Below are 27,156 nucleotides of genomic sequence, written 5' to 3' on the forward strand. Positions count from 1 at the left end.
ATAGGAAAGCTGTGGGCCTTCACAACTCTGTTCTACTTCGCTTACAGACAACAATGGATTTTTTTCAAAGGATTTTCAACCAACTTGCAAAGTCTCTCAACAATTCTGAATTAACTGTTCTTGAATCCATTTCACAAATAAACCATTCTAATCCATACCATAAGTAAGAAGTTCAGTATCATCTTCCAAGACTGTGTTAGGAAACTCGGGTATATGGATTTTTCTGCCTTTTTGTCCTAAATTACACGAAGACTCTCAAAACTAGTTCCCCCTGCCTTAAAATCTTGTCAATTATATTCCCTTCAGATTAAAACAGTTTTGCTAATTTTATGCTTTGTTTTCAGAATTTGTTCAAAATAACTCTTTTGTTCCATAGTAATAGGCAACTGAAAGAAACTGTGAGAATTCAGAATGTAACTAAGGAGACTGAGTTACTCCTACTTTTTCCTCTGCCTGGTCTCACTGAGTATTTCTATTCAGTACGCTTTTATTTTCTTTAATGAACGATCTCGATACTCTGCTACCTGGGTTCTTGCTCAGCAAATAGCAGCCATGATTTTCATTCAGTTGTTAAAGGACTGGCAAATAACAACAGGCTGGAACAGTTCTGAATCAGTTTTGTAAAAATAAAACAATTAAAAAAAACAAAACAAAACAAAAAAAGAGTTCCTGATCCTCTGAATAGACTTGGGACTGAAGCATAGCAGAAACTATAAACTTCATTTAATTTTGGCAGGATGACAGGAGAAACAAGGGTTCTGCATTGCTTTTGGGACCACATGTAGTGAGAGCTTCAAGCAAGATCAAAATCATGTGAACATCTCTATGAATCTCTACAGTTTTAACAGAATGCACACTATAGAAATCAAAGGACACAAAGGCAGACAAAATATTCTGGAATGGGAAATAGTGCTGGTGTGATTCTGGAATACGAGGTGGTCTTTTGAGTTATTATTTCGGGTAAGTCAATTAGAAACCCTCACCTGGGAAGTCACAAATAGAGAAGTAGGCAAAACAATTATTTATTACTTCTGTAGTATTTTTATACCATCTGAGGAGCTATGCAATTTTGAGAAGTACTGATTTTCACTCTTTCTTTAGAAAGCATAACGTATACCTGTTTGGTGACAGTTACTCCTCCAGAGTCCAGAAGCATCTTGAGTTCTCATAAGAATGGTACAGTATATTTGCTCAGATAACAATATGAAAATTTTGATTATAACAATGCAGTAACAATGCTATTTGTATATAAAAATGAATTACTTTCTAAGGAATTACAAAAATACTGACAAAACATTTAATAAAACATGAACACAGTATATTTCTAAACAATGTGCAATGGCAGTTTCACTTGCAAATAAAACCCATACTCATTAATACACTGGGGACCAAGTTACATCCTTGCTGCTCTTGTTGAACAAGAATGCCTTCTCTCAGGAGTATGCAATATCTGTCCGTCTATCTTTTTGCTTTTGAACAAGACTTCCTACTCCTACAGCCTAAGAAAAGCAGCAACTGCCTTTTTAAACTATTACACTGATAAAGATGGATGTCTCCAAAAGTACTGCAGTATGCATTATGGCATCATTAAATGAGTAAATTTCACTGTTTCTAAACAATGCAATATGGCTTTGAGAGGCAAATTGCCTTACAAGTGGCTTAGCAAAGCAAAAACCAACCAAACTAATTTTAAGGTGAAGTTGCCCCAGCTTTTAAAGGATATCATGTGGCATGGTTACTTCTCATACAAGCTACTGGACTCAACAATTCAACTGTACTCTCCCGCTCTGTATTTCTAATTGCCTTAGTATTAAAGACACAGCCATACTTCAGACAAAGTGTAGTTGGGACTCCTGAGGCGGTTCATTAACATAACCTGTCTAGTCTGCACATTTGATTAAAGGTTATTGCCTCTGAATAGGAGGAGATGTCTGAATAGCATACACATGGCTATCTGAGCCACTAAATTTCATCGTGTGGCATCCTGCAGATATGAGACAAAGTTTTACAGATCTGATGACCATGACACTTGAGCAAGAAGACCAGTAGGTATGAAACATTCCAGGACTTCCACTCCCTGGAATTACTCCTGCTCTCTTATGCAGTGCAAGACCTTTGCAGATGAGGGAAGAAAAATAGCATTTTTGGTTGTCAAGTTTCCCAAGTCTGCATTTCACAAATATTTTAAAGCCTCTCAGTAGCCTTTATTTTTACCTGTTGATGGCAGTCACACACATGTAAGAGTGAAAGCAGAGCCTGGAGGCTGAAATCTGGAAAGCAACTTTTGATGTGTATGCAACCATTGGCTCTGTTTAAGCAGATGCCCTATTAATCAGGAGTTGGTAAAAGTGTAAAACTATGTGTGGCGTAACTGTTCCCCATTTGGAAAAGTTTCATGGTAATACTGAGACAGCCATTTTTCATTTTAACAACCAATTTCTTTGTATTCCCCAAAAGGCTAGAAACAAGGATTTTTCACAGCCCCACGACCAGTGTGCGATAGTGGTGCTGTAACATGCTGGTTTTGAATGGCAGAGCGGCCTGCAAAAACAGGTGTTCTCACAGCATACCAGGTATGACAGATTCCGACTAGTTTTGTCATCATGTTTGAGACAGCTGAAGAAAGACACAAACTAGTGAAACTGCCTAAAGATTCATTTAATTCAGTATGCTTTCTATAAAGGGGTTAATATCAGCTGATTGAGAAAAAGGTGCAAGAAATTTTGCAACTGAGAACTATGGAGCAACCTGCTTACAGGAGAGATTTTCTTTAGATCTAAACCAAGCTTCAGGAGAAAAACTTCAATTTTTGCTTCAGCTGACCTAATCCTAGCATGTGCGGAAGCCTCAGGTTTGAGAAGTTTCACTATTTTGTGAAATTGTGTGAGTTACACTTCTCATCTATTTCAGGTATTTTAATTTGCTTTGGCTATACTAGCTACTTCAAAGTGGACTAACAAAAAAACATAAAGATTTGGTTTTGTTAATTACGTATATTAGATCCTCAGGTATTAGCAGATATTTTCAGCTAAATTTTTAGTTACAAACAATATTTTTGTAATATACAGAAACAGATAAATTCATGCATCAAGGAAGTCCACTGATTTCTGGTGATTTGCATACTCTTCCACTGAATACTACAATCTAGGACAGTTTCTGTATGCACATACAAAATAATTAAGATTAAAAATGAAAAAGAAATTTAAAAAATAAAGATAATGCATATACAGTAGCTTTCAGCACAGGACTATATGAAGATATCAGAATTAAACACTGTGTTGCACACAATAATGTGCGATTCTTCTGAAAGATTTTTAAATGCAGCAAAACTGATTTGTCCAGTGAGATTTATAAAACAAAACAAAAAAACCCCACCCACCCCACCTGAAACAACCCTCCACCCTGTAAACAACCATTTCCAATCTTCATAATCCCTCTTCATACCAGTAGTATAACTATATATCAATCAAATTTTTCACTGGAGAATAAGATATAATTAAGTCACTGGATCAGAAACAGGAACTACTGCAACAGTTGTATTTTCACAAAAGAATAGGTGTGGTGAGAAATTAGTTATGTGTATATGTGGCAGTACTCAGCATGTATAAACACAATTGGCTGGTCCAGTTTCCTTACCCAAATTCCACGGATTTAAAGAGGTGGCAGAGCACAGACAGACCTGTGGACAGAAACTCCCTTTAGCTCTCATAAAACAGAGAATGCATAAAAACTAGAATGCAAAAAAAATTAGAGATTCCTAGGAAAGGATAAGATCTGAATGTGTACTTTATTGAAAAAAACAACCCACATGTAGGTACTACAATTGTCCCACTACTAAAAGCATGTAAGAGAATTATGAGGAAGAAGAGCAGTGTTTGTATGATAAGGCACGTGCAATGGGAAAAAAGCATGCATTAGATTATTATGATATAGTTAATTCACACAACAATTCTTCTAGTCCACTAACAAAAGCTCAATGCCACTACTCTCTCGAAGGAACAAAATGTGATTTACCATTTGTTATGAACCTCAGAATGTTATTTTTGTTCATTACACAGATTTCTCCTGTATGATCCAGTGTTAGCTGAAAATTTTCCACAAAACCTCATTAGACTTACGAATTTTCCTTAGCAAAACAAGGCTTTTTCTTTTTTTTTAATCCTTTATGTATCATACTTCCCCCCGCCCCCCCCAATGTAGTAAGTGGTCATTCTTTTCCACACAAATCATGGTGTATCTCCAAAAGGGCATTTCAATCTCTGCTATGCATAAAAGCAATCTCTAACTAAAAAAAAAACACCCCCCCCCCCATGTAACTTGCCTACCATAAATCTCCCTGAGACTTTTTGACTTAAATACTGCAGTAATGTGTGTAACCGCTTTTGAAATCTCTAGAAAACGTTGCAAATCTCTAATAAACTTGTGGTGTTTCTTAAGCACTTACATTTAGTCAGCATTTTGCAGATAGGAATGCTAGATGAATCAATCCCTAGCGCCAATCTAAAGAACATCCCCTACCTGCACACATGTGGTTCCACAGATTTTAACAGGGTAATTCCTGTCCATGATGCACATGCATGCATATGTCTTTCGGGGTGGAACAGAAATTATTTCCTCATAGTTACTGAACAGAATATAAGCAATTTGGGACTATAATGCAAGAATCCTTTATTCTAATTTCAGTAAATTTCTTACTTTGTTATTGTGAGTCCTAGGGTGAAGAATTAAAGCTTTAGCACAGTGCACAGGTTATTTAAAAACAAACATTTGATTATTATAAAACAAAGGCTTAACCACACCAGGATCTAATAGTTATTCATAACAGACAACCTGAATAATAGCCAACCCGCTTTCCTACAGTTTAATTGGCAAACCTATTCTTTCTCTTACTAATTACAGGTAACCACGCCTACCTTCCCAGAAAGCATGACGACAAGTAACAGTTTGTTTTAAATTCTGGAGAAGCAAGCAACTACTAAGGGGAGATTTTGCAGAAAAAGTACTGGTCTCTTTAACCATTTTTTTTTTAAATTTCTATTAGAAAATACTCTTTCTGGGTAGGTTTTTAATTCAAAATTTGTTATAATGCTGTGGGTTTTTTTACTTTTTATTGTAAATCTACTTAGCTAGCAAGGTAATCTCACCTCTTAACAAAGTATAAACAAATACTGGGGAAAAAAAACAGATTTAGACCTGTTGATAGGAGAAAGTGTGATGCAATACTGTATGTATACTTACTTTGCATTATTAAGTAATGATGTTTTAGTGAGTGCTGGTGTGAAATGATTCCATCTTGGTAACATCTGTACTGCCTGGCTTACGTGAGGCCCAGTCTGTAAAAAAGAAATGGCATTTTTTTATGTTCCCTTATTTTTTCTTTGACTTGTTTTTTTTCTGTAACGCTTTCCAGAGCAATGATGGATGCTCATCCTCTGAGAAGAATATGAAAAGAAGGCTCTGGAAACTTTGGCCGCACAAGTACCCTTATAAGCAATGTCAGAAAAAAAAAAAAAGAAGTTGTGAGCCTACTGAATTGTCACTCCTTGTCAAATCCCTGAGGGAAAGGTGGCCATATGAAGGTATTTACTGCTTGCCAGCCTTCTTGCGGGTAGCGCTTTCAGACCCCTGGCCCTCACCCTCACTCCTGCTGAGCAGCCCGGAGTTCTTACGTTCAAGGGGTATCTGCTCCTCCTCCGGGCCCTGCTCTCTCTCTCTCGGAGAGATTCTCCACATAAATAACGTCGGTTTTCGGGGCTGTTTTTCTTTTGTTCACTCCGGTTTTTTAATAAATACTTGTTTGCGGCCTGGGCGCGGCGGGGCAGAAGCGAAACACCCCCCCCCCACACACCTCGGCCCGCCCGCGGCCTTTGTTCGCGCTGGGGGAGGAAGCGCCCGAGAGCGGGGCCTGAACCAAACCGCCATGGGCGGGAGACGGGCGGCTGCGCGCGCCCCCCCCCCCCCCCCCCCGCTTCCCGCCGGGCTGACTGACTGACTGACTGGAAGGGCGTTGCCCGCCTGTGCGCGCGCGGGGCGGAGGGATGGCGGCGGGGGGGGGAGGCCGGGGGAGTGCGCGCACACCGTGACCGCGGCCCTCCCGGCCGTGCTGGCGGGTCCCCTCCCCGTGTCCTCCGTCCCCGTCCCTCCCCGTCGAGGTAGCGAGGCCTCCGGCGCGGTGAGGCCTACGCTCGCCGTCGAACGGCGGCGGCCGCCCGGGAGGGCGGTAGTGGGGGTTAGAGAGGGGCGGTGCTGAGGGGGCCGGCGGTGGGGCGGGGCGGGGAGCCGAGCCGAGCCGGGGTTTCCCGGCCGGGCAGCACGGGCGGGGCGTGAGGGGAGGGAGGGGGGGTGGTGGCGGTGGTGGTGTGTGTGTGTGGGGAGCGGGGGGGAAGGTTAACCGCGCCCAGGCTCTCGCTTCCCGATGGCTGCGGGGAGCTGAGCGGGTACCCAGCGTGCGAGGAGGAGTCGAGACCCAGCGACACCCCCCTCCCCCGCGGCTCTCTCCTTCCGACGCGACTCCCCGGCCGGCGCTGCTGCCTCCCCGGGACCAGCCGGGTAGAGCGCGGGCGGCTCCCCTTCTTCTTTCTTCTCCTCCTCCTCCGCCCCCTCCTCCTTCTCCTCCTCCGCCCCCCTTCCCCTCCCCAGGCCGGCGGGACGCGGGCAGGAGCCGCGGGCGACGGACGTACCGGCCCGGTTAATGAGCAGCGGCCGGAAGGGCAGGTAACCGTCTGAGGGGAGAGATAAGGCGGCGGGTGGGGGCGGGAGGCAGGGGAGGGGTGGGGGGGGATTCCTCACAAAAGCTTCGTCGCTCTCCCCTGCGCCTTCCCGCCGCCGCCCGGCTCGCCGACCCCCCGTCCCCGTCCCGGCCCCACCCTGAGGCCATTTTCCCGCCGGCGACGTCTGTGGAGGCCCGGGCAGCCCCCTCATCCCCGGTTCCTTCTTCCTCTGCGCGGCTGCGCCCGTCCCCCCGCTCCCCTCCCCCGCTCTTCCTCCTCGCTGCCGCACTTCTCCTTTCCCTTCGTCCTCCCCTTCCGCCGCTCCCTCGGTTCTCGCGTCGCCCGGCCACCGGATTGCCCCCCCCCCCCCCCCGCCCGCCCGCCTTCCTTCCCCCGCCGGGGACGGTGCCCTCCTCCTCGCCCACCCGTTCTTCACGGCCCCCGCAGGAGAGAAGGGCGGCTAATGGTTTGTCCACCTCTTAGCATGGCGGGGTTGGAAATAGCCCCCCTCCCCCGCGCTTCCCCACCTCCTCGGTGCTCGAGCTTCCCCTAAAAAAGAAGTGTGTTTGTAGCTGGAGGAGGAGGAGAAAAAAAGGTGGGGGTGGGACTGGGACTGATCCTCTCTTGAAGGCTTTAAGGCGAAAAGGGAGGAGACCTTGGATCTTGCGGGGTTCCATTTTTAATTATAATTACGCTGTAGTGGTCTCTGCGAGAGGGTTTGAGGTGTTTTCTTGTACGCGTTAAGATACAAAAGGCGAGTTTCCCGAGCGATCCAGCCGGCAGAGGGAATATTTGGAGAGAGATTCAAGAAAAAGCTATGGTGTGTCTGCTGTAATGGTGGAAAACTGATTAAGAGGAGACGGGGGTGAGACAAACAGGGTAAGACTGCTTCCAGCAGCCCCCAATCCAGTGAAGGGCTCGCAGATTGGGTTCATGTTGTGGATACTGGGGGAGGGAGGGGTAGAGAAGGTTTTGTTCTCTTTAAAATCAGAACCGAGGATGGGTTTAGACCGCATATTTGTTGTTCCCCCATGTATTACGGTGCTGCATATTTTTCTGTGCCCGTAGCAGCAATAACGAAGATCATGGAGGGTGTTTGCTACAATAGAAAAATGGAGTTTTCTCCTCGGAAGTGTTGTTAAAAATATTATTTCAATTCCCAGCTTATTTATTGAAAGGATTTCAGTATTTTTTTTTTTATCCGTACAAGGGATATTTAAGGTGTAGGATTTTTAATTCTACAGCTTTGTAGGAAATGAAGAGGTGTAAAGTATTGTATATAAATATGAAAGAGGCGAGACGTTTTATTAAAAAAAAATCTTGTCCAGAAGAAAATCAGAATGATATAGAGGTTGTTGTAAGATGTCAATTTATCATTCCTGAAGATGAACTGAAATTTTAACGAATGTGATATTTCATTATTCTTCAACAAAGTCATGGTTGGGACTCGTTATTTTAAATAAGGCATCCTTTCTAGGATGCCGACTGCCACGTTATTATGTATTGTCTCCACAATAGAAAATAGGAGGAAAGGACTGTAAATGTAAGGCTTAAGTGATTATTGAAAGAGCTTATGAGAATAGTTGGCTCAACTTGGAGAGGTGATTTAAGACTGAAAAATTAAACCATTTTGCTGCTGTAAAATATCTGCACCTAACCGTGAGAGATTTATCTCGTATTTTAAGCTGATGTGCTAAACACAAGGATGTGAATCAAGACAAAATGCTGTCGATGTGTGTGTGAAATACATGTGGGAAAACGAAGATATTGTATTAATATCTAAATTTGTTCTAAATGTAATATATCAGAGCTTATTTTTTTCCATTGTGTGCTTTAGGAGAGGAGAAAGAGAAGGGGTGATAATAGTGTAGTTGTTTTGGTAGCTGCAGATTAGCCAGGGTGTGTGTTTGATTTTCTTTTTGCTGTGAATGAATGGATCTTTCTGTGCCTGGGCCCAATAGCTGCAACAAGATGGCGTTTGCAGCAAGGCAGCTCTCATTTTTCAACTCCTCCTCACCACAGCTTTGCCAAACTAGATCTTATTTCGTAATTGTATTTTAGATTTACGTTCTCGTTCTCTTTGCTTTCTTCTTTTTTGGGGTTGGGGTAGGAGGAGTATTTGGAAGATTGTTGCAAGAAATCTGAGGTTTTTTCTTAATTTTTGTGAGCTCCTCCAGATAGGAACTAGGTGGGAGGAGTAAATAGTTTTATTGAAATGTTCACATAGGCTCTTACCGGATAAAGGGGTGACATGATTTTCTTTTTTACCTTGCAGTGCCTGCTTAGTACCATCAAAATGTTCTTGGCTTTTATGAAGCCTGTTGCTGAAAAACAGCTTTTTAAACCTAGAGCACAGGTATACAAAGACCCTGCTGGGGCTGTGTACTGTTGCTGGTTCTCTACTAGCTGGGTAATCATCAGACCCCGTGCAGACAGTTATCTTTCTATAATACAAAAGAGTCTCCCATCTGCTTCAGGATGCTAACAATTTGTGGAGGCTTTTAAAACTGCTTTTGACCTGGAATTATTGTCATAATCTAGGTAACTGTTCTTTTTATGGGAAAGAGTAAGAAAGGTTTTGGGGATGTTAAAACAGTTCTGTGTCTCTGAAGTGTTGTATTTTAAAATGACATTACAAATTTCTAAAGCCTTTTATGTGTGTTTTCTAGTATCTTTTAAGAAAAACAGACTTTCAGTTTGTAACTTTTATGATATTTCACTACAGTGCCAAGCTTCTTAACTTTGGTAGCCTAAATAAAATAGCTTGGTTAATACTTGCTATACCGGCCCCAGGTTTAAAATAATACACTTCCCAGCAAGAAAAATAAGAAATGCTTGTTATGTCTTCTGTATTCAAATGACCTCCAAACCTTTGGTAATATCAACCTTTTTAGTACTGTTTATCTATGACTTAATGTATAATCAGTTGCTTGTTAGTTTATTGTAATAGCCCGGCTGTAGTTCATACAGAAGGAAGCTAGGAAGCAAAAGAGCTAATTTGCAGTTGAGGCTTCTGTTGTTGTTGGTTTTTTTTTTTTTTTTTAAAGTTGAAATTAGCTGAATGTATTTTACTCCTCTAGTATATCAGAAACAGTGTTTTAATCAAGAATACTTGTCCAATAAATTACTAGTTCCATTTGATGGTACTTTTAATGTGCTGTTGAACTTGAAACTAGTAGTGCAGCTTTTTTTGGTACTAGTACATGATCAGAAAGGAGTAGGGTGAAGTGGGATCCTGTATTGGGTAAGATAAATTGTATTTATCCTTGTTTAGTCCTTGCAGCTGCTAAGTCAGTACGTAGCAAGCATCCTACCATAAAATCTTTGGCAACATGTAAAGTTAGAATTCCACAGTAGATCTTAGCAGAACAGTTTTTAAATTGCCTCCATACCTCATGGAAATCTGAAAATGTTGTATTTAGACTTAATGAGAATTCTTCTTGTGTAAGTAACCAATAAACTTTTGTATAATTAGGAAGTGTATAGAGTTTTGTGTAGCATTTTTCTTAATATCATCCAAGAAAAAACACTATACAGCTATTAAAAATTTTAAAACTAGAACAATTAAACTAATATACTTAGGATAAGAAAATCCTTCAATTAATGCAATTGCTTTCAGGATTCTTTAATTATCGTAGAAATATATATCTTTTGTGTCTGTAGGATGCCTTTTCTTGAAATTAGGCAAGATGATGTTGGCTGCAGTATGTAATAACTTCCTGGTGCTTTGGAGGCTTCAATTTGGTCATGTGGAAAACAACTATAACTGTTTCTTCTTGAATAGTTACTTAGTTCTGATTTCTCAATCAGTGTGAAACAAGATGCCAGTTCGTATGGAACTTGAGTTGCTTTTGCAGATTCTTATGTTGCGTATTGCTGTCCTTGGGAATGTTAAGGCAGTGTTACATTTAGTTAGTTTTGTAGTTACTGCAATAAAAAATTGGAGTTGCTTGCTTTCTGTGAAACCAGCAATAGATTTGTCTTCTGTATGTCAGGCTCAGCTCATGTTTTAGTCGCTGAATTGGATTAAATTCTTACTGTCCATGGATTTTGGCTCTCAGCATTAGTGGATTGGTAATTGATATTCTCAATTTTAATATCCAGTTTTAGCCATATGGCATAGCGTATTGTTTCAAGAATTGCATTTAGTGCTAGTTTGTTACTAGCAAGTTGAAGTGAGGAATCATGCATTCAAGTGGTTGAATTATGTTTAGGTGAGTTGTCTTTGGAGTCTCTAATGCCTATGATTGTGCCAGTATTCTTTTTACACTATTTTACTGGTTATGTTGGGAAAAAATTTATAACCTTGAAAGCAACTAGCTTGTATTAATGAAATGTTTCTTAAGCATGTGATTGAAGATAAAGTGGAATTTTTTTTAAGGGAGTGTCTTGATTGCTCAAAGTGCAGACTCAAAATGAAAAGAATACATATTCCATTCAAAATGTTTTTTTTCTCCCCACTGATAAGTGTTGGAACTAGTATTAGCCAAGGTCGTGATAAAAAACAAAAATACCCCCGAGCCCCTATGTTTCTATTTAACATAGTATCTCAATTTATTATTTCTTCACAGGGTGCCCAGTATGCTGGGGATTTTGTGTGCATGGATTTGTTTTTCACCAAACAGAAATGTATGCAGAATCCATAGATACTTGAGCCAACTGGTAGTTCAGCAGAACATTAAGAGGTTTTTAAAAGCTTTGAGCTGGCTATGAACAGTACCTTTACTTTAGATGCCAAAAGAATCAATGTAAATGACTGTGGAAGGCTTCCTAGTACAAAAATACAGACACTCCAAAATAGGTTTTGAAGCAGAATACCACGTTTCTGTTGGAGAACTAGAAGACTTCTAAGTAGAGAGAAGGGAAATAGTTAGCCTTTGAAAGAAAATACACATTTAAAAGTATTTTTGGGTACATAAAGATCAGATGTTCTTGGCCTGTTTTTTTTAACAGCTGACCTTCTAAAATGTGTTTGTTACAATTATTATCTTGTAATACTATTTTCATTGATATTAAATGCTTGTGTCCATTGCATTTATTGGAGTGGTATAGAATGTGTTATGGTTTGTTAGTCTCTTGAAATATAATTAAATATTTCTGCTTGTCTGGAAGACTGCAGTTGGAACCTTGAGTGTACTAGGTACAGGGGATAATGTTTGCCTTGCCCAGTATAGTCATAGACCTCCAGGAATCTTCTTTCTTGAACCCAGCTAGAGTAATGACATGACAATATTCATGAATGCCATCTGGAAACAGCTAAGATATGGTATCGCTTGCTATGTATCTCTTATGCTCAGTGTTACTGGGGATGCTGTAATTAGATGCCTACATGGTAATTTGTATGTGTAAGCCAAAAAGAATATTTTTGGGGACATCATGGAAGTGTAATTTGGAAATCATGACTTTAAATTCTGTCCAGGGTTTTCAGCACTGGCCCGAACACTCAATTGTTTTGTTCTCAAAATTTTGAAGTGGCACAAAATAAAGATACCATACAAAATGTTACACATTGACCCGGTTATTGATATTTTAGTTCATTGGGTGGGTGTGTGTGTCACAGGACACAGGAATAAGTGCTTGAGAAAGCAGTTACAAAGCAAAAGTTGTTTAGATGTTGCCAGATTTAAGTCTTGCTGAAATCCAATACAAATAACTATAGCAGATTTCAAATAGGAACGCTTTAGAAGATGTTGTAGATGTTCAGAAGACCTGGCTTTGAATTAATGAATAGGTTATCCTCTGTCAGCTATTCCGTGGTAATTATCCACACCTGCACTCTGAAGATAAATGCAAGGTTATTCAAATAAGCATAGCCCTTTTTCATGGGGGACCAAGTTAATCTTAGTATCTCAAACTCAGTGTAGGCTTAAAGGGTGTAGTATATAGATGGCTGCTATGGGCCAGCTAATGTTGAAAACTTGCTCATGAGTCTGAGCCCTGTTTGGCTTGTGGGCAAGCAGAATCTGCAGGTTAATATCAAGATCTCTGAGGTTTCTTTACTGACTTAAAAACTTGTTTTAAAATTATTTTTTCTAAGTATTTTTGGCTTAAGAAGTGTTGAAAACAAGGTGATTTTGTCACTTGTCACAGACTTATGAGGAGAAGTGCTATAGTTATTTTTTATTTGGTGGGACTGAAGGGTTAAAATTTGATCTTCCTGTGCTGTGTCTGTTTTGGAATCCTAATAATGGATAAGTGAAAATGAGGCTGAAGACCTGAAGAAGGTGATCTGAGGAAGCTTAAAGAAGACAAGATATAAGGTAGCTCTGTAATTGATGGTGGTAAAGATAGGCTAAATCTTCAAATTATTTTCATAGATAGTATTTAGAACTTGATGAGGGGAAAAATTAGCAACAGATAATACAGTGAAGGGAAAGAGAGTAATTAAAAATCTAGTTGCCGTTTTAATGTGAAATGTAGTTCATTTCTGTAAGTAGTTTGCATGAAACTGCTTCATTAAAAATATGTATTTTTATTTAAGTAGAATTTCAGCCTGTCAAATCACTGCAATTTCTAAATGTTCCGTGTGTAGAAAAGAAACACATTCTGTATGTTATAAGGATTAACTGAACTGTAGATAGCTAAATATTTTTTTTGGTGTGTTCCTACACTGGTCTGAGGAAGGTTTGCCTAAAATTTCTTGCCAGTTATGTTTTTCTCAGATGAGAATATTTTTGATGTCTTCTTGAAAACTGCAGTAATGCCTGCCAGTACTCCCAAAAAAGAAAATATTAATTATCTGTAATTAGATAGATTAGATAATTTTTTGTAGCTTTATGTAATGCAGTCCTATATTAAAAACTATGTAAAGATTTTTGTGACTATTTTCAGTTCTTTCATTTTTTTACCCCCCTAGCAAAGCGGGGGGGGGGGGGGGGATAAAACCAAAATATTTCTCTCTGGAACCTCCTGCATGCTGTCTATCAAAGTAGTTGCGAATATTTTACCAGTTCAGGTATCAGTGATGATTTTGCTCGTCCTTATTACAAAATCAAACTGTATTGAGTATGGAGGACAAATTAAGAAATTTTGCAAGGCTTTCTACATGACTTTCAGAAAGGCAAACACCCACAAAGTTGACATCACTGACAGGAAAGCAATGCCTTACTTCTGTGGCTTGTTTTTCTTCTTCTGTTACAGTAGGCTTAATTACAACAGCTGATGCCAGTTATTTTCTTTCTTTGTAAGAAAGAAAAAGAGCTTCTGCTTAACTATTGCAGGTGAGCTGTTAATTCTATACCCCTTTATTTTCTTACTGCTTTTCTGGCCTTCTTGCATATCTTGGGGTAGATTAAAAGTCTGTTCAGTAACATGTGCTTTGTGTTCCTCCGGACATTTTAGGATTTATTGAAATCTGTTAATAAATAGAGGTTATCTAAAATTATTTGCAAAACCATGAAGTTATTTGACAAGCTGAGTGGGTTTTGTTTTATTTTTGTGAAATGTTGAAACAAATTTTCAACACTGCTCTGACAGAAGAGTTTTTAATTGTGCACTTCAAAATTGCAGTTTAACTTCTGTGGAAACTGAAATTTATGTGTCCAGTATTAATGGTGTATGCTTTACTGTAAGGACTATCTCATTGGGACATCTGCGGTAACACAGGATATATTTTACTAGACTTCTTTTGCTGAGGGTTACTGAGCAGGCAGCTGAGCTTACAAATGTTTTTTGGAGTATATGTGGTATGCTTGTATCTGTCCAGAGGTTGTGCCTTGCAAGCTACTGCCTGAGGTGTTGCTGCCCTTTTGTAATTGGTGGGGAATGTGCCTTTCCTCTGGAACTAGAGAAATTGAATTGCTCTTTTAGAATCGGAACACTTTGTGTTTGGTCCAACTGTTTGGACTTTTGTAGGTGTTCAAGGGATTTACCAAAACAATTGAGGGATAGGAGGTGGGGCAAAGCTCCAAGGTTAGAAGTGTACAGAAGATGGTATGAATGTGCCTCTTTTGTTGATGCAGAGATCTTAAAATTTAATGCTTAGTTATCTTCAGTAGTGAAATTTGTAAGGCCAGGCAGAAATGCTCACTCTGTAAGCAGCATTGACAGGAAGTCCCTAAACGTATTTCTTAGTTTGATATGTGTGCAATACTAATATTTTCTATTAAGATCTTTGTGGTGAAAACTAGTGCAGTTAAGTCTGGTTTTGCCATATATGTAAAGTTCTGTTCCATTTAAGTTTATTTAAATTGTTGAACTGATACATCTTAGTTAACACCAAGTGGTTCAAGGTATGTGTTGAACATAGCAATGCTTGAATCTCAAAATAAAAAGAAATAAACTTAGGTTTCAGTATGCAAAATACTGTGAGTTATAAATGCATAATACAAAACTTAGTATATGTTTTGTTTCCAGTAAATGAAGTAATAGTGCTCAACAAAGCAAGTCTATGCGTGCTTCAAGATGCTGAGAAGAAATCTGTTTATGGTCCTCTTGGACTTTTCCTGTTTGGTTCCCAAAGCTGTGTCTTCAGATAGCCTAACAAATGTGTTTGGAGGGCGGTGTGGTAATTTTTCTGTTTGTCTAGAAAAACAAAGTAGATGTGATAGTCTGCTGAAACCTTTGGTACTCAAAATAAGATTATACTGTACTAATTAGAGCTCTCTTTGTTGGAACATATGTTTGATATTGCTGTTGCACATTCTTCGTGAAGTGGTAAAATACTGAAGATACGCTGCTGTCTGTTTAACAAAGGTGTTGTCTGTACAAAGATCAAGAACTGTTCCCTTGATGCTTATGGCAATTAAACTGTGCTTCAGGTTACTAAGTCCTGGATTTCACTACAAGTTGCCAGATATTATCTGGCTAGTGCCTGAAAGCTTACTGTAGAAGTTAATATACTGTTCTTTAATTAAAAGACTGTGTAATAGTTAAAGAAAATAAACTAATATTGAACAGGAACAATTTAACAGATTTAAAATCTTGACAAAGTAGGGTATCTTTAACAGATGCTTGAGAAGTTGGGGAAGTGGGTTTTTTCATGTATGAAAACTCAAATATCATAGAAACTTTGGACAGTGAAGTCAAATTTGTTAGTTCAACTTAGTTTTGTCCTTTATTCTTGTGACTGTAGATAATAGGTGAAGCTTCAGCATTTCAGAAAATAATTAGGTTTGTCCTACAAAAAGATTCATTGCCGATATATGGAGGTGGAACTTGTGCAGAACCTGCATTTTGGGGCTTAATATCTGGGCACAGTAGTTCACAGGTGTGAGTACTTAGGTATCTGATTATTCAAAGTCTCTCATTAGTCTTGAATTTGACATACTACAAATTCAGGATATCCAAGATTCAATCATATAATGATTTCAGAAATTAAAAACTGTATCCTTATAATCAAATGGAGTACAGTATCTTGAAGAAAAGGAGAAAACATCTTAAAAACACTATAGGCTCAGAAACTTTGAAAATAGAAGGAAGTTCTTCCCAATGTTTTGGAAATCTTAGGCAAGTCCTTAGATGCGAGAAGATGCCCAGTAATCTTCATATTTGCTTCTAGTCTGACTTTTCTCTCTTCCCTTTAACTTGTATTAGAAGATGGAACTCATACTTAAATCAGGCATTGGAAAGTCCGCTTTTTGTTCGCTACCCTGGGAATCAAATATAAAGCATCTGAACAGATTTTATTGCGATAAGATGGGATGTTAAGCTGCGTCACCTAGCTAGGAGTGCCCACCTGTTTACCTGGATATGTATCATGGAGAATTCAAGATTTAATTCATTAGGTTTTGATTTCTCAGTCTAATTTGTCCTGTAGTAATTTTTTTTTGTTCCATATCCTTGCTGTTGTGAATTAAACTCAGAAGGCCTCACTCTGGGGGAAGCCAGTTACTGCTGCCCTCTGTCACAAAAGGTGGCACAGACATCTGCTGTTCAGCAGCTGCCTTGCCAGTTCACAACTTGGCATGTTAAGGAAACCAAGATGGGCAAATAGTTTATTACCATGCACTATGCTGCAAAACTGTGATAGTTTGGCTTCTAGTTAATGAGCAGCTTGGCTCTTACAGAAGGTGAAGGAACTTACGAAAGCAAGCTGAGGTGGAAGCTGGAGTTGGAAACACCAACTGTGTTTTTTCCCAAGTCAGAATCCTTAATATACTGTGTAAGGTGGAAGTGGCCTGTCTTCAAAGCTCTCTCCTCTTCTATTTTTAAAGGGCCAAGTTGATACATTGTGTCCTGCAGTTAGTGTGTTTTCTGTTTTAAAAACAAACTCAAAACCACCCTCTCCTTAAAACTGCACATAGTTTTGCACAATAGTGTCCAGGGGCTCCAAATAAACATGAAGCAGTGCTTGTGTAAAAAGGGAGTGTGCAGAGGATCATGGAAATCACTGCAGAAGCTTAAGAGTTACAGATTTCAACTAACCTTACTGGCTGCTGTCTTTGTTAAACAGACTTTGCTTTTTTGACTTCACTTTGCATGTATTTTTTTCCCTAAAATAGATGGGATTGTCTTCTGATGTTTTCAGTTTTGTGTCTCAGTTAATTCCCACCCTGGCTCCTAACCTTAGTAGTACTTTACTTGTTTTCTTTTTATCATATTTCCTCTTTATTTTGATCACCTAACCAGATGCATACTATCTAGAGGAATACAACTGCTACTTAAAGACTAATGCCAGAAGTTTTAAGAGGGTTAATGCAGTACTATGGAAAGAAGAACATCCAAGGGTGAAAGCAAGTATTTCCTGTTGTACCTTTGTGCTCTCTGTTGTGATGCTGTCCCTGGGTTGTACTTGAAGTTTACCTTTCTCATATCAGCATTAAGCATTGTTGCATTGTCTGTTCCCAGACGCCACTTCTCAGTCTAATGGCTTCAAGGTCTCCTGTGTTACTCTTCAGTCTGTCAACCTTGCTTTTCTTGTTCCTGTTCTTCTGTCCCTTAACTTATTTTGTATCAACAGTACGTATCAAAATACAGCAATTGCTGGGAGAAATCAATGAGCTACTGGGGGTATAAATCATTAATATCAAAACTAATGGAACTGCTTGCACATTGATTAAAGATGGGTTATGTTGATTGCAGGGCTAGAGAACAAAGTATTGCTCAGTCTATTTTGGCTAAAAAGATTAGAGAAGTCATGCCATATTTTAATCTCTGCCGAGTATTCTTTTATCTGCTAAATGCATATAATACATTTTGTTGATTTTTTAAGGTCCACTGAAATACTTTTTATCTTCAGACTGGTGCTGGAAAGCAGTTACTTCATGGTGTAGCTTAACTTCTAACAGTGGTCTGTTAATCTCTTACTGAAGATCAGTGTGCTGTTTGAACACTTAAATTCTTACTTCAACGAAATAAATGTATTCTTTTTATTAATTAGCTGAAGCTTGGATAAGATCTTTAACAGAGTTGTAAAGAATTAATATTTTTCTTTTAGATGATCTCTGAAGCCGTTTTGTACAGTCTGTGTAGCAGAGGCACAAAATGAGCAGGCCGTTTGTTCAAATGTCTAAGTACCATATTTTTGTTGAGGCAGGATGTGATGGTAGTTATGGTCAGAAGGTAGTTATCAAGTCTTGTCCAGCCTGGCTCTAAGATGGGGTACCTCTGTTGCTTCTATTGGATTTTTTTATCATCATTATTTTTATTTTTGTTCTAAGTCAGAGCAGAAAGAAGAATCCATGTAACGTAAGTACTCTTTCAGGATTCGATCCTAACAATGAAAGGCATTTAGAGTGGAACTCCTGATTTGTATGGTAAAGCACAATTCAGGTTTGATAGAATATGAATTATCTTGCTGCTTCTGGAAACATGATGTGTTTTTCATTAGTGTTTTGAGGGCCTTAGTGCAGTGAGATGTAAGCGTGTCAGTATCAAAGTTTGTGCCTACATGCATGGATGAGGGGGATGCTTTGCAGAAGCAAATTTGTCCATAAAAGACCACGTTATATCTGTGAATGTCTCCCTTAGGTCAAGAACAAGAGTATGTCAATTTGTTTGGCTATTTCTTCTGGTTTTAAATGGTTTGACTTTTAAGGATGTAAAAAGTAGTATTGCTAAATGTACCATTCTAAAAGTTAGTTGCATTTTTTAAAAGGGTGTAAATAGGAAGCAGCTGGTTCTCCTTTGACTCAGTTGACTCTTTACTAGCTGGCATAAGTAGAATGAAATGGATGATTCAGCTTCTGTTCATAAAATAGTTGAGCTGAAATTTATGGAAATACAATAATAGGAATTTCTACTGATTTTCTGTGCTTATGCATGTACACAGTCTTACTGAATTTTGTTTGTATTTTTCATGTGTAATTTTGCTATTTTTGTTTCTGGTTTTTTGTATTGTAAGTAAGTGACCACACAGCCCATTTCCTCCTCCAATATAATAAACGTTGTAGTGAAGATCTTAATGTACCTACTGATGTCACTGTAATGGTAATATCTGAAACAATACGTGATTTTTAACAAGGTTGAGAAGATCATGTCAATACAGATGTGTTGGCAAGAAGAGCTGAGCAGAATATCGTTCAGGCTTTGGAAAATACTGGTTCTTCTCTTACAGTTTAACCCCCAGACAGTGGCAGTTGATCCACCTGTTGGATTTTATTGTATGTAATCTTTGGGCTTTTGGTAACAGGAAGTGGTGTAATCACCTACCTCTGCACCGGGTTTTGTATGTAGTCATTCGTTTGCTTGTGAATTCAGTGCAACACGATCCAGTCACATACTGTCCTCTCCTCAGCACCTACTGTGAATTATGTGGGGAGAGCCTGAGCAGAACATCATCATTATAGAGAAATACATCAATCTTCATGAGGACTTCTTGAACATATTTAAATCACTGAAAATAAACTGAAGACCTGCTGGAAAGTTGGTATACCCAAAAGTGACTTTTAAAAAACAATCTTTGGAAACTTCATGAGAATTGACAAGAATTATGCTTCTTAATAGGATTGCAACTTACTATAGGCATGTTCTTAAATTGTGGATTACAAACTTGTTTTGATACCTGAATAAATATGTTTCTAAGGTTGACTTTTACTAAAAAGAAACAAGTATATATATTTAGGTGTGTAATGTGTTTTCATTTGCTATTTTATGATTCTGTCACTGATTTATCACCCCGGGATGATGTGTAAACTGGTCCTACAACAGTGTGCTTCCATTTCTAGTTTCTAGGAGAAAATGTACTGTGTATAGCTTACATTCTGAACTGCCCTAAACATCCCACCTGTAGATTCAGCTGATCTAAATGAGAGATTACATATTTTCTCAGAAGATAATATTCTGATACTGTGGCATTACTTTAGGTCCCCTGGAGAAGAAATAATGGATTTCTTGTTTTGTTTCTGGGGTGGGTTTTTTTGCATTATTTTGTTCAACTTCTCTGCAAATACATTGCTGATAACATTTCATGCCGGGCAACCTTCCTATATCTGACTGATTTGTACTATAGTTTTACCCTTGGCTTTTTTTTCCTCTTTTGCAGCTTTAACACTTCTAAATCCAGACTATGAAACTGTTATCATTATTAGCAGCTTTCCAGATAGCTCCTGCTATGTGTGGTTTTTTTCCTCTGAAGTAAAGGTCTTAAGCGTTCCTGATGATAAAGGGCTTATGTCAAAAAATGTATTTCCTCAAAAAATTACAAAAAGCAACTTTAGCACAATTCCAAGGGGATATAAATAGTTAATGTGACTAAAAAAAAAAAAGTAACAGTAGTATCTGGACAAATGGCACAAAGCCTAGCCGATTCATATTAGTGGGCCTGAGAAAGTAACTAAAACCTTTTTGATTTGTGTCTCACAGTTAAAGTTTGGTGTTGGGATTTTTCATGGGTTTTTTGTTGTTGTTGTTTGGTTGTGGTTTTTTTTTAACCCAGCAAGACCTAGTTTTTGTTTCTGCGGCTCACGAATAGTTAGCTGTATGTTAAAGAGAAGATGTTTGGATCCAGCAGTATTTGGTTATATATTCTTACCTTTGTAGCTACTTCTCTGTTCATGGCAATAATATTACTTCTAAATAGTGAGAAATATGGAGTGTGTCAGTGGCATTAGGACTCTGATATCCCTATTATGCATGTGCTCTGTCCTGTTTAGGTAAACAGAGATTCTGGTCAGTTTACAAATGAAGTGAAAATGCCAGTAAAAACTGGAGGTTGATGATAAAAGAGTTGAAGGAAGCAATGAAAGATGACAGTTGAAGTAAGAAACAACTGTTCAGTTACTGTAAGGCTCTGCAGATAGAAGCATCTAGTAATAAATGCTTAGTCATTTCTGTGTTGGTTAATTAATAGTACTATATTCTCCTTTAATGCTGCCTGGGTTTTGTTTTTCAGTCTGGAGGGAGATGTCTAGTAGTATGTGACAACTAAATTGCTTGGTTTTGGATGAAGGGATACTTTACTAAATGACAATTTTCAGAACTTACTTTTCTGATAAATGTAGCTAGAAATCTATGTACAAGCAGGTTCTAAGTTTTCCTGATTTACTATGGTTTGTTTTTTTTTTTTTTTTTTTTTTTTTGGTTTTTTTTTTTTTTTTTTTTTTTTTACAATTGTAAGATCAGGAAAGAAGACAGCCAAAAACATCACTGGCCACTTTGATAAAATTGATCCAGTTTATTGATAAATGTGTTGCTCTTCATAAGGAGTAGCTGCATATAGATAATTTTCAACAAAGGAATAAAACCTAGAGTATTGGCTTTTGACGTTCTTAATAAATGTAAGTTTGTTGAAAACTTTTACTAAGTATCAGTCACTTTTGTTCTTAAAATAAGTTAGCTTCCTATGCCTGCCACTTACCGGGAAGTGTTAGGGTGCTCTGAAATGTGAATTTCTTTCAGAGCAAGGCAAGAAAGAAGAGAAAAGATGTAGTTAGGAAATCTTTTGACTTGGTTCACTAAAGTAACAACAGTTATTAATATTCGTTAACTACTTCAAAGATCTCTGAAGACCCCTCTTCTTAAAAAGTGTGATTTTAAGCATTTGGCTTTAGGCATCTGTTAAACTTGTAATAATAAGTTCTTTTATTTTTTTAACATAAATTCTCTGCTGTACCTAGAATTAAGATTTTTTTAAAATAATGCGCCTAGCTTGCAGATGCATTTAGAAAGGATTAATGAAGTCACCTGTTACAGTCCAGATTTTTATGCTTAAATATTGCATCAGTATGATTTTTTTTTTTTTTTAAATGTAGGTCATGGGATTAGCATCAGGAAATGTGAGTATATTGGCAACATAGGGATGCTGTCTTCCATGAAGACAGCTTGAGTTTGTTCACTGTTGGTGGCAGAAGGAGACAGGCTACTTCACTACAGGGCTGTTTATTGCAAGCATGTGTCCCTGCCGTGATCTTAAGCATTGTTGTCTGCTGATTAGTATTCTATTTTGAGAAAGTGGTAAACTATCCAAAAGGTTTATTTTCAAATACTTGTTAAACATAGGGAGTGATGAGTCCTCAGGCCTTAGGAAATGTAGACATGCAAGCAAAAGCTGATGGATAATGCATGTATAGCTAGATATAACTAGAGTTTGATGATTTTCAGTGTTTTCAGAATTCACTTATTTGTGAATTATTCTGTAAGACTTTTGGAGGAGACAAATGCAGTGTTTCTCTGAGACAGTAATTCAAATTTGGGACTTTGAATGTGAAACTGTCTTACTGAATTTGGGCTTTGCAAGGTCTTGCGAGGTTTCCGGATTTGTTAATATCTGGCTTTTCCCCTGAATTTTCTGAAATAAAAGCTTAATTTTTTTATTTTATTTTTATTTTTTCTGAGTACTAACAGCTATTTATGCTGGATGTTTGTGTTTTTTTGTTGTTTGGGTTTTTTTGTTTGGTTGTTTTGTTTGTGGGATTCTGAACTGCTAAAACTGCTGTCCTCACTGCTTAGTTGAAGCCAGTTTGATGGAAGGCCATGTTGACTGGTCAAACTGTTTCATATAGATCTGTTGTGCCTGGATTTTCCTGTTGTATGTGCCATTTTGTGTGAATAAGGTTACAGGATGAAGGAATGCAACCAGAACTTTGGAAGGACCCTAGAACTGACCTTTATTCTTTAGCCAGCAACTTTCCTGTGTTCTATGCAGCTATGAGAAGAGTTTTTTCCTAATGCAGTCCTCTAGATACGTCAAGCAGAGTAGAAAAAAGTGCACAAATTACTTCAGGAGGAAAGCATTTCCAGATTTCTACTACTAGAAATAGAGGGGGGGGGGGGGAAGGACATGTCACTTGTAATCTTAAAGATCATAACTCCTAATAGGGCTGCAACTTTATACTGTTAAGTCATGAGTGGAGCTTGAATGTAGTTTCCTCAAAATCTTGTGCCTGGGAAACAGGTAAAGGATTTCATTAACCAGAAAAACTTGTCTTCGAACAGAGCAAACACAACAAAACTAATTTTTAGAGTTGCGTTACCAGGTATTCTGCAGGGGTTTCGTTATGCACAAAATCTCTTAAGTATCAACATAGTGACCCTTGTGGAAAGCTGCCTAGTTAAAATGGGACCTGTAATTCAAGAATTGAGCTATATGTAATAATGAAGCATTTGTGAAATCAGTTTGTTCAGTTACAGGTATTTTTATCTTGCGTAATTATTATTTTGTACTTGCACGCTATATTGAAAATGGAAATTTGTTAGCTCTTTAACCAGCTAATGTAACTGTTGCATAACAAGCATTAACACTTACCAACCCGATACTCGCTTGTTTTGTGTGTACTTCACACTAATATATGGAAAAATGTCTACTGAGCACAATGACTGCTTCAGCTGGAAACTTGGCAATTCTTCAACACAAGAAGCAGCCAATACCTCCCACAGAAATGGTTCAGCCATGCTAGCCTTTGACTACAGAAGTGTTTTCAGTAAGTTTTCGAAGGAGTTTGTACAATCTAGCACTGTCCCTACTAGAGTAATCTGTTTTGCAGACCTGTTAGTAAGGTATTGCTTGCTTTTCAAAGCTTATGTGCTTGCAAATTATAGACGCAGCAGATGATTCCCGGAAAGAAGACATCAGAAAAATGAGAAGGGGTTGTATCCATTCACTTGAGCATATTTAGCTTTATGAATTTGCAATTATTATTTTATGCTTCTATAGGCTGTCCTTCAAAGCTGCTCTTGTAGGAGGTGACAGCAAAGACTAGGCTTTCTGGAATACAGATCTGTACTTCACAAGAAAACTCTGAACTAGAATTAACTCTTGGAGGAGCACATACACATGCAGATATCAAAATGTCCTTCAAGTTTCCAGCTGTCTGATAGAACTGTTTATGTTGATAGTTAGGACCAAGCCATCAAGTTGAGAATAGGTTGGGTTTTTTGTATACAGAAGAGTCTTGAAGCATAGCTTTAAATTTCAGACTTCTAATTACTGTTGCCTGGTGGCATAATTGGAATTTCATGTTGTTGGCAGTGATTTGGAAAGGTCGTGTAATCTCTTGGGCATCAAGATACTGTTCTGTGATAATAATCAGCTATGTAGACTATAAGAAATAATTTTAATAAACTAACTTGTAATTCCCAGTTTCACAGATGTTATCTCTACCATGTAGCTGATACGTTACAGTGGTGGTAAGTGTTGGGTACCTGAACAGAAGCATCTGAATGCTAAATTAGTAACTGCCTGCCTACATACAGCTGTCCTTGCTGGGTGTAGGATGCATCCCGTTCAGATGGGTGCATGTTGGTAAGGAAGATATACCAGAGCAGCAAAGTAACTTCATTTGAAATTATTGGTTTACCTTAATAATAAGTGATGTTTGCTAGTAGGTTTTTGGTTTTGTGTTGTGTCCTGTGTGCCCCCCGTCACTCCCCCATGAAATCACCTCTGGTTGAGTGCCTTGGATAAAATGACCTTATGTGCTGCTCTTGCAGGAGGCTGTGTTATGCAAGAAATTTTTAAGATTCAAGTGATGTAATGGTCATGGAAACTAGTTTTTACTAGGGTTGGCTGAGATCCGTTTTAAACTATGTTGATAAAGGTGCTCAAAATACATGTGTATACAGAAGACTGCACACACTGATAAAATCCTCCTCTGAGCCTTTTTCGGGCTGAACATGTCTCTCAGCCTCTCCTCATCTGAGAGGTGCTCCAGTCGCTTAATCATCTTCAAGGCCCTTTGCTGGACTCTCTCCAGTAGCTCCACGTCTCTCGTGTACTGGAGAGCGTGGAACTGGAAGCAGTACTCCAGCTGTGGCCTCACCAGTGCCGAGTAGAGGGGAAGGATCGCCTCCCTTGACCTGCTGGCAATGCTCTTCCCAATGCAGCGCTGGATGCTGTTGGCTGTCTTTGCCACGAGGGAGCATTGTTGGCTCATGTTCAGCTTGCAGTCAGCCAGGACCCCCAAAACACTAAGTGATGTACCTCTCCTGGGGACTGGTTTGTGGTGGGATCCCTCCTGCAGCTGTGCTCGAGATCTCCCTGCTAAAGAGGAATTGGTGTTGCCTGTGCTCTGTCCATGTCCCTACAGCAGGGGCAGCTGCTTATGAAGGCCGGTCAAACCTTGTCCCAGGGTCTGGGCTAAACCCTTGGTGGGCAGGTGTCTCATCTGATGTGCCATGCCTGGCCTTGCATCAAGTGATGTATGAATTGATGGTGTGTTTTAAGAAGCTAGAATCCTTTTGCTGCAGTTCAAATATTGGCCATGGCATCTAGTCACTGTATGTGTAAAGCAGTCTTAAGAAGGTGTGCAGGTGGAATTAACATCCAGAATATTTGGGGTTTAAGTCTGTCATTGAATCCATAGGTCAAGAAGAAAAACATGTTTATGCAGCTAATGGCTTTGGAGAGGGCTACAGTGAATGTAATTAACCTTCTCAGGAAGTTGCTTAATTTTGGAGCGTTGTTCAGATTTGCTATGATGTTAAAGTAAAATACTTCTAAATGCTTTCCCTGCTCTTCAGAGTCCCTTTTTTTCCTTTCTTCCCTCTTTTCTTCCCTGCGTTCCCCAACCTTGTGAAGAAAGTTGTAGTCTCTTCTGCAGAAGAGTCTTCTTCATGTGAAGAGTTGTGTTCCGGTGGATGTTGGAACTGAGATAAATTTTTAGGCCTGGTTGTCACCTTGGTGTAACTACTTCAATATCTTTAAAGAAAAAAGAGTATTAGGCTGACAGCAGTTAGTGAATGCCTGTAGTAGGGAAGCTTTACCCAGAAATGATGATGCTTTTGACTTCTGGAGTTACTCTCGGTTTTTAGTCCAAACTGCTGTGCTTCTTTACTTGGAGCAGAAGGCTGTGGGAATGTGGGGACACTGGTACACCAACCATGTGTAGGGCTGGCTGACCTCCATGTGCTTTGGTATAATGGTTTAACCACTTGAACCATGCTTAAAGTATTCTCTGGTACTTTTTGTTCTCTCCTGTTTTAGAAACCCCAGTTCTTGATGTTGAGAACCTCAAGCTCTCAGCTAAGCAGGGTTATAAGGGCTGATTAAGGCAGAGTGTATGAAGCTGGTTACAAGAACTCTTTCTTTGCTGAACCAGTACTGTGGTGTGGTGAATGAGTTGGCCTGTAATTTTCATGTTTTTTTTACCAGGCTACATTTTAGCTAAAAATGGAAGCTTGTGGCAATGCCGATCTTTTTTCTTAAGTAGCTTGTCTACTTTTGTTCTTAAATGAGCTCCATTTTCAATGTAGAATTGAAAATATCTCTGTTGCCAGGATTGCATTCTACAGGCATCACAGGATGCTTTCAGCTTACCTAACTGAAAACTTAACCTGGTTTAAAAAAGTAAACTGAACTTTGTGGGAAAGTTTGCTGTTATGCTTCCTTACTCTTCTTGCAGGCTGGTTAAAGTAGCTTTTTTGTTTTGTTTTTGTTTTTCTTTTTTGCAGAAGGCATATGAAATCTGCAACACCTCTCCTGCATTAATGAGGGTGCAGCACAGGACAATAATGGTGTGTGTTTTGGCCTTTGCTATTGTGTATTCTGTGTGCTGTTAGTGTTCCAGCATAATTTTACTTGTTTGCATTTCAGGTAATTCTTTCAGAATTTCATTAGATATCATAATCTCTGCAGTGTGGGCAATTTTTTTCTGTCAAGACTTCTGAAAGTTGAATATAGTTGAACTTTTTTCAGAACTTAAAATGGTCATGTCATGTGTTTGTGTCTTTTGGGGGGGGGGTGGTGGAGTGTGGCCTCTAAGTGTGAGTTACTGTTTTATGTCAAAGTGTGGTGTTCTGGCAGTAACAAACAAAACTGCTTACACTGTGATGGTTTCATAATCACAGTATTAAACTGTTCATCTACAAATGAGCTTGGATGAGGATGATCCATATCCTAAGTAGATTAACCTCCACACCAGACACTGAAGTGGTTTGTAAATTTTCCAGCTAATAGTGAACTGTAAAATCAGAAAGATGCATTACATGTAAGCATCTCAGTTTAAAGTATATGAAGTTGTAGACTGGCTTTCTGATTTAAGATTATTTTGCTTCAGTACATTCTTGCTTTGTGCTTAGAATAACTTCCACTGTCCTGATGCAGCGGCTTTGAAGATGTGCACTCGGGTGT

General features: G+C 38.9%; 1 protein-coding gene across 6 annotated transcripts in view; it reads left to right on the top strand.

The window, feature by feature from the left end:
• The first annotated feature begins 6,358 nt into the window (after positions 1-6,358).
• GNB1 (G protein subunit beta 1) overlaps positions 6,359-27,156 on the top strand; it is a 45,996-nt gene continuing 25,198 nt past the window's right edge. For 2 of the 6 annotated variants that reach the window (XM_030017633.1, XM_030017638.1), the window contains exons 1-2: positions 7,352-7,589; positions 26,478-26,540. The gene's annotated coding sequence lies outside the window, so the exon portion shown is untranslated. Of the gene's footprint in view, positions 6,715-7,351; positions 7,590-26,477; positions 26,541-27,156 lie in introns of those variants that run through there. The other 4 variants (XM_030017636.2, XM_041124167.1, XM_030017634.2 and 1 more) reach the window with 3 other exon arrangements.

Source organism: Aquila chrysaetos, chromosome 6 (genome assembly GCF_900496995.4).
Source record: "Aquila chrysaetos chrysaetos chromosome 6, bAquChr1.4, whole genome shotgun sequence".
In the NCBI taxonomy this organism is placed as follows: Eukaryota; Metazoa; Chordata; class Aves; order Accipitriformes; family Accipitridae; genus Aquila; species Aquila chrysaetos.